Consider the following 17,343-nt stretch of genomic DNA (forward strand, 5'->3'; position numbering starts at 1 on the left):
TTTGAAAGTTCATATTTTGCTTTTTAATGGACTTATATCTACCTTACTTTTGTTTTAAATTATATGTCTTCTGGGAGGAATTTTGGTAATTTTTGTGATTTAAATATCTTTTTCTGTAATGATATATGTACATATAGATTGTCACCTTGAGCTTTTACTTATTAATTGCATAATATGACAAGGCTGGTAATATATTTCAGCATTAAATTAAAGAGCGATACATAGTGATATTAAAAAAGATCATTCTTCTTAGACAGCTTAATTTTAATTTAAAAAATTCTGATTTTCTTATACAAAGCTCAAATATTTAAATTTTTGCCTGAAATGCACCATTGCACTTTAGATGGACATCAATTTGCAATATAATTTAATATTCACTAATGTAATCTTTGACAAGCAGAACTATGCAAATTGCTTACTTATACATTGTACTACTATTCCAAGGGCTGTCAAGAAAAACAAGGGTGGATATACGTCACACGGTGCTAATGATATGGAAAAATGGGAATCAGCCTGGAAATGTGTGAACATAAAATACAGTATATTTGGGTTTGTCTGACCAGGATTGGTTAATAATGTAAGTTATGTGTTAGGAAAAAAAAATCTTTTGAGAGCTTACCCTAGTTGTTAGTAAAAAATTTTTTAAAGACATTGTCTTATTGATGGAATTTCAGTCCTTTAACAATCTTGAGTTTGGAACACTCGTTTCTAAAATTAGCACCTGACTCTTTGTTGCGAAATTGAAAGCACATGTTTCAAACACATGCAGATCCAGAAAATGCCGCGGTTCATATTCTTTTCTCTATACAGAAGCCGAAATCCAGGTTTCATCTATACTGGTAAATATAGGTTTGATCATGAGCACTCAATTTTTATTTTTAAGTTATTGCATTTTTAATAACATGGTGTTTGCATATGTTTACAATGGGAACTGAATTAGTACCGTGAGTCCTTAAGGACACACGGTACTAATGATATGGAAAAATGGGAACCAACCTTGAAATGTGTGAACATAAAATAGAGTATATATTGGTTTGGCTGACCAGGACTGGTTAATAATGTAAGTTATGTTTTAGGAAAAAGAATATTTTGAGAGCCTCTCTTATTTGTGAGTGAGAATCTTTGAGAGCTCTTTATACTAGTTGTAAGCGGATTTTTTTATTTTTTAGAGCCATTGTTTTATTGATGGAATTTCAGTCCTTTAACAGTCTTGAGTACGGAACACTCATTACTAATATTAGCACCTGACTCTTTGGTGCGGAATCAAAAGTACGTGTTTAAAACATATGCAGGTCCAGAAAATGCTGGGACTGATATCCTTTCCTCAACACAGAAGCTGACATCCATGTTTCATCTATACTGATAAACATAGGTTTGATTATGAGTACTCGCAAATTTTAAGTTATTGAATTTTTAATATCATGATGTTTGCATAGATGTTTTTGGAACTGAATTAATACCGCGAGTCCTTAATGAAAGGTCACGGTTGACAAATGCCAGTACCTGTCTTAAATATATCGATGATAAACAGGGGACCAGTCTAAGTAGAATCTGGAAAATCTGCTACTTCCGCTTGATTTAGTCTTGTAGAATGACTTTAAAATGGGTAATGCTAAAAAGAAAGATTGATTCGCCGGATTAGATTCATTAGAATTTCGGAGAGTTATACGTTGGTACGTTGTGTGTTGCTTTTTCAGTCTTCTTGGGATTCTGAGGCGAGGAAAGGCTGGGACAGTACCGTCAAATCGAACGCAAGGGTGGGGTCTATTTTGTATACACGTTGTGAACATTTATAGAACAGATAAGGTTATTCTTGGTGAAACAAATTTCGTCGTATTTAATTGAGGAATAAAAACAGTCAGAATCCGTTTTGGATGCACGCATAAAATAAACCATTCAAACGTGAAGCTTGTGATCAGATGTTAAGACAGAACAGGGATTTGATATAATTCGAGGAGTTCTAGCCCTACCTCTCGTAAAAAGAACTCCAAATTATTTACATGGGCGAGGAAGGCGTAGATAAATGTTGATCTTCGTTTTATGAGGTTTTCTGCATTTAAAAAGGAAAATGTTTTCGCTATCAGCCGAATGTGTTGTGGAAAATATCCGATGTCGCCAAAAAAGAACAGTTGTCCTGTGATCAAATGAAAGCCGAGCAAATACGAAGTGTCATGAGATTGACATCTTAATCTTCGTAGCTGGCAGTGTCAGGTGTTGGTACTAAAAGCAAAGCTTTTGCTATTTATTGTAAATAGAAGCTGGTAAGATGTTCAAGCAGAGTAGTGCTATTAAGAGGAACATAGGAATATCCAGTCAGGGGATTGACACGATGATGCATACTGGAGATAACCCATTAAAATGTGCAGTTTGTAATAAAGAGTTTATAAACAATAGTCACTTGAAGAGGCATATGATGATACATACTGGTTACAAGCCATTCAAATGTGAAGTTTGTAACACAATGTTTAGGCACACTTTTTCTTTGAAGAAACACATGAGAGTGCATACTGGTGATAAATCATTCAAATGTGAAGTTTGTTATAAAATGTTTAATGATAGTAGCAACCTAAAGAGGCACATTATGGTACATACGGGAGAAAAACCATTCAAATGTGAAGTTTGTAATAAATTGTTTAGTAAGAGTAGTAATTTAAAGAGGCACACGATGATACATACTGGAGATGAACCATTCAAATGTGAAGTTTGTGATAAAATGTTTAGGTATAATAATGATTTGAAGAAACACATGATGCTGCATCCTAGAGAAAAACTAGGTGATGATGAAACTTGTACGCAAAATACTGATTCTGATATGAACATGATGGAACATACTGAAGATAAACTAGTTAAAGGTGAAGTTTGTGATGAAACATACATGCCGAATATTAATTTTAAATTGCACATGATGGAAAATGAAGATAAACCATTTATATGCGCTGTTTGTGGCAAAATGTGTACTCGGAAAGGTGATTTGGTGAGCCACATGAAGGTACATGTTGCTGAAAAACCATTTGAATGTAATATCTGTCATAAAATGTTCAAGCGATGTAGTGGTTTGAAGCTGCACATGAGACAACATACTGGAGAAAGACCATTCAAATGTGAAGTTTGTAATAAGAACTTTACATACGGTAATTGTCTAAAGATGCACATGAGGTTACATTCTCGTGATCGACCATTCAGATGTGAAGTTTGCAAAAAAATGTTTAGGCATAGTGTTTCTTTGAAGAAACACAAGGTCACACATGCTGTTGAATAACATTAAACCATCAGCATTTGACAGTTGGTGTTAAAGACTGCTTGATTTACATTGCACTGACTTTGTCAGTTGAAATACTTTATTTTGTAATTCATTTATTTTGTGTGAATTAAGTGCAATAAAACCAGAATTATATCAACTGCTGTCATAGGGTTGCCATAATGGAACTGTCACAGAAAAGGGACACTTTAGAGAGTAGGTGTATGTGTATCAGTACTTCGATTTAAGGACCAAAAATGACTGTGTCTGGGAAAAAGAGGATGTATTACAAAGATGACTAAAATCAGTCTGGATATTATATTATTCATGTAAATATTTTTTACTAAATACAGTAGTCTCCCTCTTATAAGGCCACCTTTATTGCAGCAGGGAAGTGGCCTTATAATGAGGGTGGCCTTTCTAGAGGAGGATGACAAATGCCAGTAGTAAATACATACGAAGAGTGTCACAAGTACATTTAATTTTAAAACATTTAATATTTTCATTTAAAAATCACATGCATGTTGTGAAATGTAAAACAAGCTTTCGTAATTTTCAAAAGAATGTTATGAATGACATTGATATAGTTTTAAAACTGTCATTATAATTATGTTACAGATCACATCATCTGACACTATGTTGGTAACAGTTTTAAAAACAAACCAGTCTTGTCACAATAAAAAATATCCTTGCTGTCATATCCCCTGCATATATCGTTTAGTCTTTGACAACTTCATTATCATCAAGGACATAACACTTAATATTGTGTTGGACTTGAAATCTGTGCAACCATCCATTATTTGCAGTAAAGTCGTCATATCCCATTTCAATTGACAAAATTGCTGCTTTTTTTTTGATCATTTGACCGGTGTGTGGAATATTTTTAGCGTGCGCAGTGCAAAAGCATTCAAAAACCTTGTCATTCAAATCAGGATACAAACATATCCTGGCTCAATTTTCTTTCTCCGTCTATTCCACCTTCCTGCTTCTACAGAATTGCTTATATCTTTCACAATATTGTTCATCTGAGTCTTTACGACATCATTTTTCTGCAATGATCCTTGAACCCCACCCCCTTTTCGGTCATTTGAATTCTTTCACTTTCTCTTCTATATTGAGAATTTTTCTTTTCCTCAATGATATGTTGATCTTTTTGCAGTAAGTTAATCAAGTTGCCAGCTACAAGACTGATAAAACAATTTTTATGCATTTAAACAAATTGCCATGTGTTTTTTAAGGAAGTGACATGATTCGTTATTCGTAGTCTGGTACCTATTGTTTTTATACATTTCTTTACACTAAGTGAGAGAAGCCAAAATGGCTTCATTATGTATCATTTAACGTCATGCAGATTTGACCTAGCAGCCATTAGGATTTGTAATCTTGACAATTATTGTCAGTAATAATAGCCACTAATTATCTAAGTGAACAAGCTCAACATCTTACTAAGGGAATCCATGAAGGCTATCAAACGATTTTCCTGCTGACTTGTGTATTGTACATTGATGCTGCCATTTCTCAGCTGTTACTATTGTTCAATAATTGTAATCTTAAAAATTATCAGAGTGACTAAACTGGACATCTCATGATAACACAGCAGTAAAGCTAATCGGATTACATGTACTTACCTTTTTGTATGGATTAAAATTTGAGTCTCTCTTGGCTTTATGGAATAAATGTGGCTTCTCATGAGGCGTAAATGATATTATATTAACCTTAGTGGTACATTTACTTTAGTCAACACTTCTTTAAGTAACGAAAACCTGACATCGGAAAACAGAAACTTAACACACGTTATGAATAAAATACTGGTTCTGGATACATATTAAAATAAAATGCTGCCACTTGTGAGGGGTAAATTTTATATTGTTGCACTAATATGCTGGCCGCTGGTCATGTTAACCGGGTGGCCTTTCGTGAAGAGTACTTTTGAACACAAACTCGTCGGTGCCAATGGATTCTGGCCGTAAGGAGTGGGTGGCTGCTGGTCAGGGGAAATGTTCAAGGGGGTGGGGTGGGGCTACTGTATGTGTATTCTGGCTATGTCAAGGGTCAAGCTTGAGGCAGAGTAGGGAAAGAAATGGAATATATACATGTGTATGTCTACGAGTTTTCATTTGCTTATTTGAATATTGTCATGTAATTCTCAGTATCCAGTTAACATTGGTTTTAAACAATACCTTATTTTCAATTTGATAAAGTCGTGTTATATGTTATTATTATGCTCATGCTTTTTGTAGTTATACTTGTAAGTGTGCATGTTTTGTTTGAGATATACATACAAACAGTAAATTAAATAAATTCGGAAATTATTTTATTTTTCTGAATTTGAAATTTTTCAATTTCCAATAACCAATTTTATTGATAGTACAAGTTTCATACTGTATGTTATGATGAGACATTCAGACCTTATTCTAGTATAGGGTAAAATGCTGTATGATTATACTTGTATAATATTGTTTCTAGGCTTTTGTTTTTATTGGGTAATATACGCCTATACTTACATAACATGGTTCTATCTAACCTTATCTTGGTATAGGGTGAGACACTCTTTGCTTATTCTTGTATAAGATAGACTTTCTAACCTTATTATTGTATAAGGTAAGACACCTGTATAAGATTAGACTTTCTAATCTTATTATTGTATAAGGTAAGACACCTGTATAAGATGAGACATTCTAATCTTATTCTTAAATATGGTGAGAGAACCATGTCTTGTATTTGTAAAAAAATAGACATTCTAACTTTATTTGTGTATAATGTAAGACATCCAATTTTGTTGAATGAGACTTTTTAACCTTATTGTTTGGTATAAGTTAAGATGCACCATTATTATACTTGTTTAAGATTAGACATTCTATCATCATATTAGGTTTCAAATATAACAAACACCATTTTTAAAAATTCATGTTGTATTTATTGATGTGTAACAAATTTCAAACCAGTATCATGTGACTCTTTTTATGCAATTAAATGTGGCAAATTCACTTTAAAATATGTATACTGAAAAATAAAAGGCACAACTCTACACACACACACACACATTCTTTCCAAAAGGACAAATCACTTATATATTCATGCCAGTCCTTGGCGAGTGAAAAGTGTAATCTAAGTGTACAAAAATGTACTCCAAGCAGATAAATAGTAAACCATATATAACATCATAAAAATTCAATGAGCATAATACTCCAAGCAGATAAATAGTAAACTATATATAACACGATAAAAATTCAATGAGCATATGTACAAAATGATTTATTTACCCTTCTGGTCTTTTAACATCAATTACTGTTTCAGGTTTTTAACTGTTGCAATGTTAGCTTTACAAAAGAACACTAATATGTTCCATTTCAAAACAATTTTTTACCAGATGTAACTATGAATGTTTTGCACACTAGCAGAGCACTAAATACTGGGTTACAACAAATCTAATTGAATCTATTGAGTCTAACTATTCAGTGGACACTTGTAAATGCGATTGACACTATTGTAAATGCAAAAGGTAATGGATTTCAGGGTCTGTATGTGACTTTGAATATGGTAAAATATTTGAACATTTAAATATGAAAAAGGATGTAAGAATGATAAAAGTAGTATGGAGACAATCTCAACGAGTACCCCATTGCATGATGACATACATATAATTGATATGAAACTAAATATAAAAGGTTTTAACATAGGTCACTTACATGTACAAGGTATAGTGCAAAAAAATAGACCAGATTTAGTTAATGTTGTCTTCCAAGGAAAATAATATACATGTTTTAGGACTCAATGAAACCAAATTAAATGCAAACCACAATGATGATCAATTAAACTGTGAAGGCTACAATAAACCATTACACAGGGACAGAGACAGTATGGGAAGGCAATTTTGTATATATTAGGGAAGATGCAAATGCAGAAAGGCAACTTGACTTGGAATAACATGAAATTGAGAGTATTTGGGTGGAAATTTCTCAAAATAATGCAAATTCATTCCTAGTTGGTTTCATTTATAGGCCACCTTCCTCCAAAGCAATTTGGAATGATAACTTTTTGAAACAAAAGGAAAATGTTCTTGCACAGGACAAAGAAACATGTATACTTGTTGATATAAATAGGGACCTTCTCAGTACTCATGATACTGGATGTAATTTATTGAATCATTAGGCCTAGACCTGCTGGTAAATGAGCCCACAAGGGTAACAGAAAAATCAATCACTCTCATAGATTACATTTATACCAACCTTCCAGACAATGTGGCTTGTGCTAATGTACTGAATGTTGGTCTTCGTGACCAGTATCCTACCTTTTTGACAAGAAAGGTTATGCAAGAGAAATAAGAAAAATACACATAAAACTATCACTTACAGATCACTAAATTTTTTTAATGAAGAACAGTTTCTTAATGACCTAAATAAAGTTCCATGGAATATGATTGAAAATTTGGATGACATGTACATGAAGCTCTGAGTCTGAGGACTGATTTATGGATGTAGTCTCTAAGCATGCACCACTGAAGTACATCGAGTAAAGAATGAAATCCAACCTAATTGGCTTACTACTGAAATCACAGATGCTATGAAAACACGAGACCAATTCAAGGCTATAAAAAAACATGCACACTATAAAGTATGGAGAAACAAATGACGAGTATAATTAGAAAGCTAAAAAACTTATTATTAATCATTGCTTGAACACAAAAAATTGCATCACAAACTCCGTTTGGAAAGTCTTTAATGAACTCATTGGACGAACACACAAAGATCAGACAACTGAAATTCACTCACTTCTAGTAAATGACACCAGTCACTGATGACACTGACATTGCAAATTTGTTCAGTGATTTTTTCACCAAAATTACCACAAAGTTAAAATAACCAGTGATAAAAACAAATAAACTGACAAAGTTCTGCAGCAGCAAAATCTTTAAGGAGGTCTGTTTCTCTATCCCACCAGTATCAAAAAACTTTGATAAAAATGTCTCAGTGAACTTGATATAAAGAAAGCTAAAAGACTTGATCAGATTGGTCCACAACTCATTAAATCTTCTGCCTCTGCTATTTTAGATATAACGGTCGGAATCAATTTAAGTATTTCAATCTCATCTGTCCCCAAAATATGGACAACTGCAAAAGTAACTCCTATTCACAAATGTGGTTCTAAGGATGATGTTAATAATTACCGGCCAATCTCGTGTATAAAAAAAAACATAAATCAAGTTTCATGTACATATTTATCACTATTCCTCCTGTGGCTGCACTTCCAACTCTCTCACCTCATCACCTAAGAGACAGCGGAGCCTTTTGATCCCTTTTAATTCTTTTTCAACATTTTTCTTTATTAACTGAATTAAGTTATTGTTTTCCACAATTACACCATTTTTTACTTGTTATTTTGAGTCACTTCTGGTATGGAATCCTCCAACAGGGCTTCTTTACAAAAATCCACCAATCTTTGCTGAATATACTTTGTCGACATGTGTAAATCTAAAAAAAGAAAATAAATTTCATCATTTTATTTTAATATTGACTGAATCTAGTATATGTAATGTCAACTGAGCACAATTTTTACAATCTATTAATTCATTTATTACTTATTTTTTTCATTTAATAGTTTTATTTTATTTTTCTTAATTTATCCTGTTATAAACTGTCAGTTGCCAATGCACAGAGCAAATAATGCAAGATAAACTCAGAAGAAACTCAGATGTCATAAATGCTATTATTTATAGTTTTATTAAAATTTGTATTGTTATTTTGTTTGTTTAAAATATATATACTTTGTTTTAGAGCCTTATTTTAACTGATGAATTCAAATGGAGTGCATCGGCTACATAGCTATTTATAGAAAAGGGGATTATCCATCTGCACAGTAATAGCTATGTCGACATAGTAACATAACATAAAAAAAATGCAGCAGTGATTAATGATTTAAAGCTTGTAACATTCCACAGTATGGTCTTAATCTTTTACCTAAATTGGCTTATGTGATCTGAGTAAACAATTAACATTCATAGCAAAATATGTGTTACTTTGTTTGACATACAATTGACTCTTGGATTTGATATTTTCATTAATTCATTTGTGACTTGGCCAAATCATTATTGTCTCTTAAATTTATTCCTTAACATTTTAGGCTATCTACAGGGGCTACTTTACAAATGAAAATAATACTCTCATTAAAAAAAATGGTTTGGTGCCCAATAGTAAACCAGTATAATATGTTCACCATGACATTTACGAAGGAGGAGTAGCAGGATTTTTACCCCCCCCCCCCCACATTGTAACGATCAAGGACGGCTTCTTACATTATAGGATTGTGAATCTAAATATTATAATGTTAGTCTTTGAACCCTCCTTCTACCAATCCTTATATCAATTTACCTATATTATTTTAAAATTAGTTTTAATGAGCCAGTGTGTCTCAGATTTATATTACATATTTACGACCTAAATATGCAGTGATGTTTTTCTTCAAATTCTGTCTTTTTGAAGACCATTTTATGTAATAATTCTTCTGTGAACAGAGATGAATTTATTTACTTCTGCTAGTGAACATTCAAATCATGTTATATATATTGTTGATTCCATGTTACATATATATCGCCCCTCCCCAACCCAACACGACACACACATGCTATCCACTGAGCCCATTTTTTGCCAATTTGCTTTCATGAGTAAAAAATAAAGGCAACCAAAATGTTAAATAAAAACAAAAAATAACAAAAGGTGGGGTTAACATTTTTTTCCATGATCGTAGCCAATCAGTAAGGATAATATGGCACAATAATGTCCTGGGCTTATTTAGACCAATCTGAATTGCATAAAGCGATATGTAAACATGTGGAAATATAAAAAATGTGAGAACTATACAGACTATGTGATAAAATGCCAATATGTTAGAAGTGATCGTATTTTCCAGTGTTTTCTTGAAATATACTCAATACATGTTAATTTTTCTTAGTTAAAAAAATACTTTCATTTCCATTGTCATAAATGAAAACCATTTTATCTGTTTCATGTGTAAACTGTAACACCTAACACAGGTGAGCAATTGGTGGGTTTTGATGTACGTGGACAGTTAATTGTTTGGATTCATTTTAAGTTTACTTTAAACAGATTATTGGTTATATAATTTCAAGTAACTTTCCCAATGATGGACAGAGGTAATAAACCCAGAGTGGCCTGGATTAATATTGAAATATTAATTATTCCAGTGACAGGCTATACAAAATTTTTGGTTTCATTTGCAACTATTTCTCTTAATGATTTTTTTTATATTTACTACAAATTACAAACTGAATACTTGTAAATGGGAATTTAGAAGGGTCAGTAAGATTACAAAATAAACTTTTTGTCACTTGGTGTGTCACCTCCATTTTTAAAAAAATACAATCCTGTGCAAGTCAATGAAATTAAAGATACCTAAAAAATCATCCACTTTTTCAGCATGCTCTGGGTACAGCATTTTTTCCTCTTCCCAAAAGTTGCAATTTGTTCGTTTCTAAATACTTCCTCCAATTTCCTCTTCCACTTCAATTTTTCTGTTTCTGTTGTTACATGCAATATTGATTTGATATCAGCAGAAACCTTCCTTAGGTACATAACTAACCCCTTGTAGACTTGTAAGATTTGTTATATATTATATATGTGTTGTATTTAAGTAAATAAACATGAGACATATAAAGTTAAAATGTTCTTTTTTTTTGAGAAAGATCAAAATGATTCATTTATCATTTATCACGTTAATAAATTTTAAATCACATCTTTTGCAATCATACTTATTTATGAATTTAGCTTTAATATTAATTTACAAAATCATAAAATTGTATGTACACTAAATTAATTATGGCAAGTAATGAATTATATTTTTAATTACTTGAATTGTATATTGACTTCTTATATATCATTCATGTATTAAAGTTCATTAATATTATTATTTTTATACATTACTGTCAATGGCTATGTTAGATTACTTTATTAGTTTTCAAATTGAACAGTTTTCATTTCATTTCATGATCAAAAAATAAAATATATGATACTGAGGCAAATAGACTTGCTATATAAAAATAATAATAATTATTAAACAAATTGAGTTATATTTAAACATTCCTAATATTGACACTTTAATAAATTTTACAATTAATATAAAACTAATAGGCCTTACTTGCACAGGAAAACTTTTTTCTGGACCATTTGCTTTTTTGTAAAGTGTCGAAGATGTTTATCACTTCTGCAAAACATTCCTCTGACATGTTTGCAGTATTGGCAACTGTTGTCGCACTTGTTGCAGGAGCATCCTATTATATATATATAGTTTTAAGCAATGGAGTTACTACATCTATTTTCAGTTTAATTCGTGATATAATGTCATTCAAGAAATTATGAATATTATGAATGAATCATTGTCTATTCTACTATATATTTCATGAATCAATTTAAATTAAGAAGAAAAAAAATAAAATATTAATGTAAAATCATGAATATTGTGAATGTATAAAAGCAATACCCTAATTAATGGATCTGCTTTTTAAAGTCTCTTCAATTTTTCCAAGGTGATCACTATTTTCAGACAAGTAATTACCTCCACCAGGGGCCCCCGAGTCTAAAGTCTAAAGCTCTCTCCGTTACGGATCACTGCCATCTCACCACTGTCTGCATGGGTTCGAGTCTAGGATTTAGCCAATGTGGGTATGTGAGAAAGCTTGCCAGTAGCTTCTCGTGGGTCGGTGGTTCTTTCCGGGGTTTTCCCGGGTTCTTCCTCCACCATTAATACTGGCCGCCATGTATAGCCTGTAGTGTGCTGAAAAATGGTGTTAAACCCTACAACAACAACAGCAATTACCTCCTCCAACTTTCTTATTTCAATTTTTAGCAATGACTATTAAGACTTAAAATTTATGAACCGTATATTCATAAGTTTAATTTATCAGCATCTTTAAAAAGTACTGCCATAAAGAAATTAGATTTTTTTTAACTTTAATTATACTCGGAATGCATTAAATGAGTACAGAATTTAATCATTTATTATGATGCCCTTCGCCATTTTTGTCTTACATTCATCTCCATATCAGTAAGCATTCATGCAATTTTATACACACCTCTGTCATCAAGCTTCCTTGCTTGGTATACCTTGTCCTGGAAATAAAGTCTCTGTAATAATGACATCAATAATAACTCATATTGGAACATAATTATCTAAATGCAATACATAATTACATTATCAAAGAATGATAAAATTGATGATGTTCACACACTGGAAATTTTATTTGCACTAGTTTTATTAACACCTATATATTTGAATATACGTCTTTGAAAATTATTTAATCTACATATTCATGACACAATACCTTTATGAAAGGTAATGAAATGACCTTCATTATTTGAAGATAAGATTTGAATTTACTGACATTTTTCTTTACAATATTAGAGTTAAATGCTAAATATCGATATAAGAATAAAATCATAAAGTGGACACATAAAGATCATTTTTGAATCATCTAATGATTAATATGTTCATTAAGGAACACCTATGTTAATGTTATAATTGTTCCATCATTATGGTATCATGCCATGTAAAACCTATTGTGTTATAAATGCTTATTTGATATAGCATACTATAGCCAATGGTTAGCAGTAGCAGCCTTGATGGATTGACCCATCAAATGGCTTGACTATAAAAAGTGTCAGATAAGCCTAGCAGATGTAAATAATATCATAACCATAATTTCAATTGTGTATATATATATATATATATATATATATATATATATATATATATATATATATATATATATATATAATATTACATGTGCTAGCATTGACATTTTCATGTACATTATACAGATAAACTATATACAGATCACCATACATTTACCATTTCATTATACACCCATCGATAATTATTAATTTACATAATTTGTCAGGGTAGTGGTTTTATGATAGATATAAAAATGGCTACTCCCCCACAGATGTACATGCATGTCCTTGCTTAAAAAGGATAAAACTTGTTAACAACTTTGGTTCAGTTAAGAAAATTTGTATCTCTTTATACATAATTCACAATTGAAATAAAATGTTAAACTAAAGATTGATCTTTATAAAAGTTTTCATTTATATTATTTGTTATTATTATTTATTTTATTTATTTCATTTTGTATAGTTATCATCAATTGCTGCGATTGCTATACATAATAGTGTTTATTGCCTTCCTTGAATTTTATCATCTCCCCAAACATACATAAACACGGTAATTTTTATTTTTTTAATAAAGATTCACCCTTTCTTTAATAAATTTTAATTAATGGCAATTAATTTAATGATTAATATCTATGAAACATAATTCATGAAATTATTTATAACAGTAGTTAATAGTTTGTGAATTGTATCAGAAACACTTTTTATGTTTACATATTTCACATGATATAAAAAACATAGAATTAAATATATATTAATTAAATTTTATTGCAATAAGGGTGAATATTTATTAATAAAATAAAAATTACCATTATGTTATGTATGTTAGGGGAGATGATAAAATTCAAGGGAGGCAATAAATAGCAGTAGTAGCAATTGCTGATAACTATACAAAATGAAATATCAATGGCTGGTCTACCAAGTCACTTTCCAACTTTCCTCATTGAGACATCGTACATTGGCAGAGATGTGGAACAATTTCCACCCGTCTAAACACAGGTGTCCCAATGCGATGTCATAGTCGCCGAACAATCGCAACTGGCGTTACATTCTATGTTGGTACATTGTATTTACCTTACTGCGGTGATACAGATTTAAATATTTTAATGCATTAGTGTGTGTTCGGTTTTAGTCCCACTTATGCACTTAGCCTTTCATACAGGTTGTTAGGACATCCCAGACCTGCTGCTTAATTAAATAGTGCTCCTTAGATCACAGTAATACGTGGGGGACGTGGTACCATTCCGTCAACTGCGATTAATTAAATAGCCTGTATAGCGTATTAACCATACGCACATGTCCTTCGAGGACGCAAATTACTCACTTAAATATATGTGTAGCTAAACATTAGTACCCGTTGACATCATTTCATTTAACACTCGTAAAGTAATATAATATATTGGTTCCGAGTTTGCATCACATGCCTAGCTACGATGTCGTATCCTCATCTTGATTTTTTATTGGTTGGTTCACGCGGTAGGAGCAGGGATTCTAATATTAGTACTATCTGACACTGTAATACCTTAACGTGTTCATCCCATGTATGTGTATAAACAAAGATATCATCTATGAAACTGTCGACGTTTTCCATACCGTTTAACAGTTTGCGTATGAAACGAACGCACGACGCACCGGTGTTGACTAAACCGAAAGGCATAACTTTAAATTGATAAAAACTTTTGGGTGTCTCGAATGCTGTTAACTCGCGGGCATTATCAGCGATTGGTATCCGCCAATATCCCTTGGTAAGGTCTAATTTAGAAATGTATTTGTGAACTGCCAACTTTGAAACTAAACTTTACATGTCTGGCATTGGTTCTGTGTCGAACACGGTGATTGTGTTCAATTGCCAAAAGTCAATGCAAAAACAGTTTGTCCCGTCTTTCTTTCTGACTTACACAACGGGGGACGAGTATGGGGAACTGGAAGCTTCGATCACTTCCTGGTCTAACATTTTCCCCACTTCTTCTTTCATTGTCTCCCGCGCATTAAAGTGTATTGGATATCCTTTAATCCTAATCGGCTCAGAGGTATTCAACTTGATCTCGTGTTGAATCAATCCAGTACGGCCCGGTTTGCCCCTAAACCTCCAAAATCTGTGTACGCTGACCCACTGATAAATCCGGGATAAATTGATCTGGTCAATAACTTCTTTCCCTAACTCATTGGGGTATTCAATGGGCATTTCTGTATTGGAGATGAATTCCGATTTGTCACACAACCTATCTTCTACCACCGCTACACATACTACATTCAAGACCCCTTTATCAGTTGTTTGTTTAGGTCTTTCTACGTAGAGTTTAAGCATATTGGTGTGAAATATCTTGGACTTACCCTCCATGTCAATGATATAGTCCATTTCTCCTTTCACCTGTTTGACTTAGTGTGGCCCTCTCCATTGGACTATCAGCTTGTTTGTATTCATTGGGAAAAGCACCAACACTTGATTGCTTACAGCAAACATTTTACTCCGTGTTCCTTGGTTGTAGTATTTCGTGTACTTACAACTAAATTTCGCGAGTTCGTCTTGTGCCTTTCGACATGTACTCCACTCTTTCGGGCAAATATACCATGTATTGTTAAGTGGTCTTAACTTCTTCATTCGCGACCTCATCTGACCACAGTTCACGTAGAATACGCATAGGACTACGAACTGTCCTACCGTACAATAGTTCAAATGGGAAGAAGCCTAGCTTTCATGAGGAACCTCATGATATGCAAACAGAAGAGCGTTCATATACGTATCCCAATCCTTAGGTCTTTCTGCACACATCCGTCGCAACATTTGCTTCAACATCCTGTTGACTTTCTCGACCAACCCATTGCACATAGTGTGGTAGGGTGTCTTGCTCAACTGTTTTAGGGACAACATCCTACTAATTTCTGCCATGAGATCTGAGGTGAATTGTGCTCCACAATCCGTAAGAACCTCTTGCGGTACTCCGACCCTGCTAAACATGCCTACGAGCGCTTCAGCTACATGTTTGCTTTCGATCGATGGTAAAGCTATGACTAAGGGGTATCTAGTAGCGCAATCTACCGGCATCAAGATGTATCGGTTTTTCCGATCTGTATGTGGAAATATAGGTCCTACAATATCAACAGCCACTTTTTTAAACGGAGTATCTATCAGGGGCATCTGACCTAATGGTACTCTAGTTACCCTACCTTTTGAGACAGTCTTCTGGCAAACATCGCACGAGCAACAAAACCACTTTACGTCGCTATTGACACAAGGCCAATAAAATTCTCTTAATACCCTATCTGTTGTTTTCTTCAGACCTAAATAATCCGCCATACTCGACTCGTGCCTGACCTTGAGTACATGTGACTTGAATTTCTAGTTGCAAGAACTTCCTATCAAGTGTAGAGTATTTCCTATCAATTAAACCTTTTCGAGTAAGGAATTAAGAGTTACCAGTAGTGAATAGGGGCGATTCAGGGACTAGGGCAAGTACTATTAAAAAAGTGAATATTGAATATAGGGACTATGTAAATTAACATTAGGCAAATAACATTAGTTTTCCATAGTCCTTGAAAATTTTTCCTATACGGCATAGGCATTATAGGGACAAGGGGAATTTAACATGGGAAAAGAACATTAGTTTTTCCCATTGTCCCTATAACTGGACAAACAGGACAAACATCATAGGCATTATAGGGACAAGGGGAAAATGGAACAGGGTCGGGACCCTATTTTAATACGGTCCCGACCTTATGGGTCTATGGAAATTGAACATGAGAAATTTAAACAGGGAGGGGTCTCTATTTAAAAAAAGGGTAGGCAATGAAAGTCAAGGTCTTTTCGAGGCATATGAAGGGGCCCTGAAAAGTGCCTTTGGTTTTATGTTAACATATACTACTGTTAACATAGAGGGAATCTTTGAGATGTTCTTCTTTTCCTCAAACTACGTCTGACTTCAGGGCCGTAAATGAGAACCCTCTTTAGGCATCCTTGCCTCTCCACGTAAATCCTTCGTATCCATAGGCTGGTTTCTGTCCTATGGACAACAGTCCACTTGGATCGGACATACATCGGTATGTCCGTCCGGAACATCATGGAAGAGACAAGAGTTGATGATTCCACTGTGGTCCACATGTTGGGGGTGCCGAGAACAGGTGAAGGAATGCAGTGAACTGCGCTTATTTATAGGGAGAGGAAGGATTGAAACGGATTGAGTTCATTGACCAATCCAAACACGCGTTACAAAATTCAGTCAGCCCATGTCCAATCAGAAGAGAACAGTCTGTGATGTCACATTTCCTATATAGATTCGCTAGCGCCTGTGCGCAGTCAATCCATGCGAGTTTTTCAACATGATGGAAACTCAGAAAACAATAAGTTGGGGTGCACCAGCCGTGAAGACTACCCAAGGGAACCCGGACTTACTTTCAGAATCGCTGATCTGGATATTTATTAACTGC

At 33.3% G+C, this 17,343-nt stretch overlaps 1 long non-coding RNA gene across 1 annotated transcript; it reads right to left on the reverse strand.

Moving 5' to 3' along the window:
• Positions 1-6,132: 6,132 nt before the first annotated feature.
• On the reverse strand, positions 6,133-13,436 carry LOC149784822 (uncharacterized). Its single transcript, XR_016413965.1, has 2 exons — positions 10,648-13,436; positions 6,133-8,709 (listed from the first exon to the last, which is right to left on the reverse strand). It is a non-coding gene; the product is annotated as an uncharacterized LOC149784822 (long non-coding RNA).
• Positions 13,437-17,343: the final 3,907 nt, after the last annotated feature.

This window comes from Sinohyriopsis cumingii, chromosome 14, assembly GCF_028554795.1.
Source record: "Sinohyriopsis cumingii isolate HCF-2022 chromosome 14, ASM2855479v2, whole genome shotgun sequence".
NCBI classification, from domain to species: Eukaryota; Metazoa; Mollusca; class Bivalvia; order Unionida; family Unionidae; genus Sinohyriopsis; species Sinohyriopsis cumingii.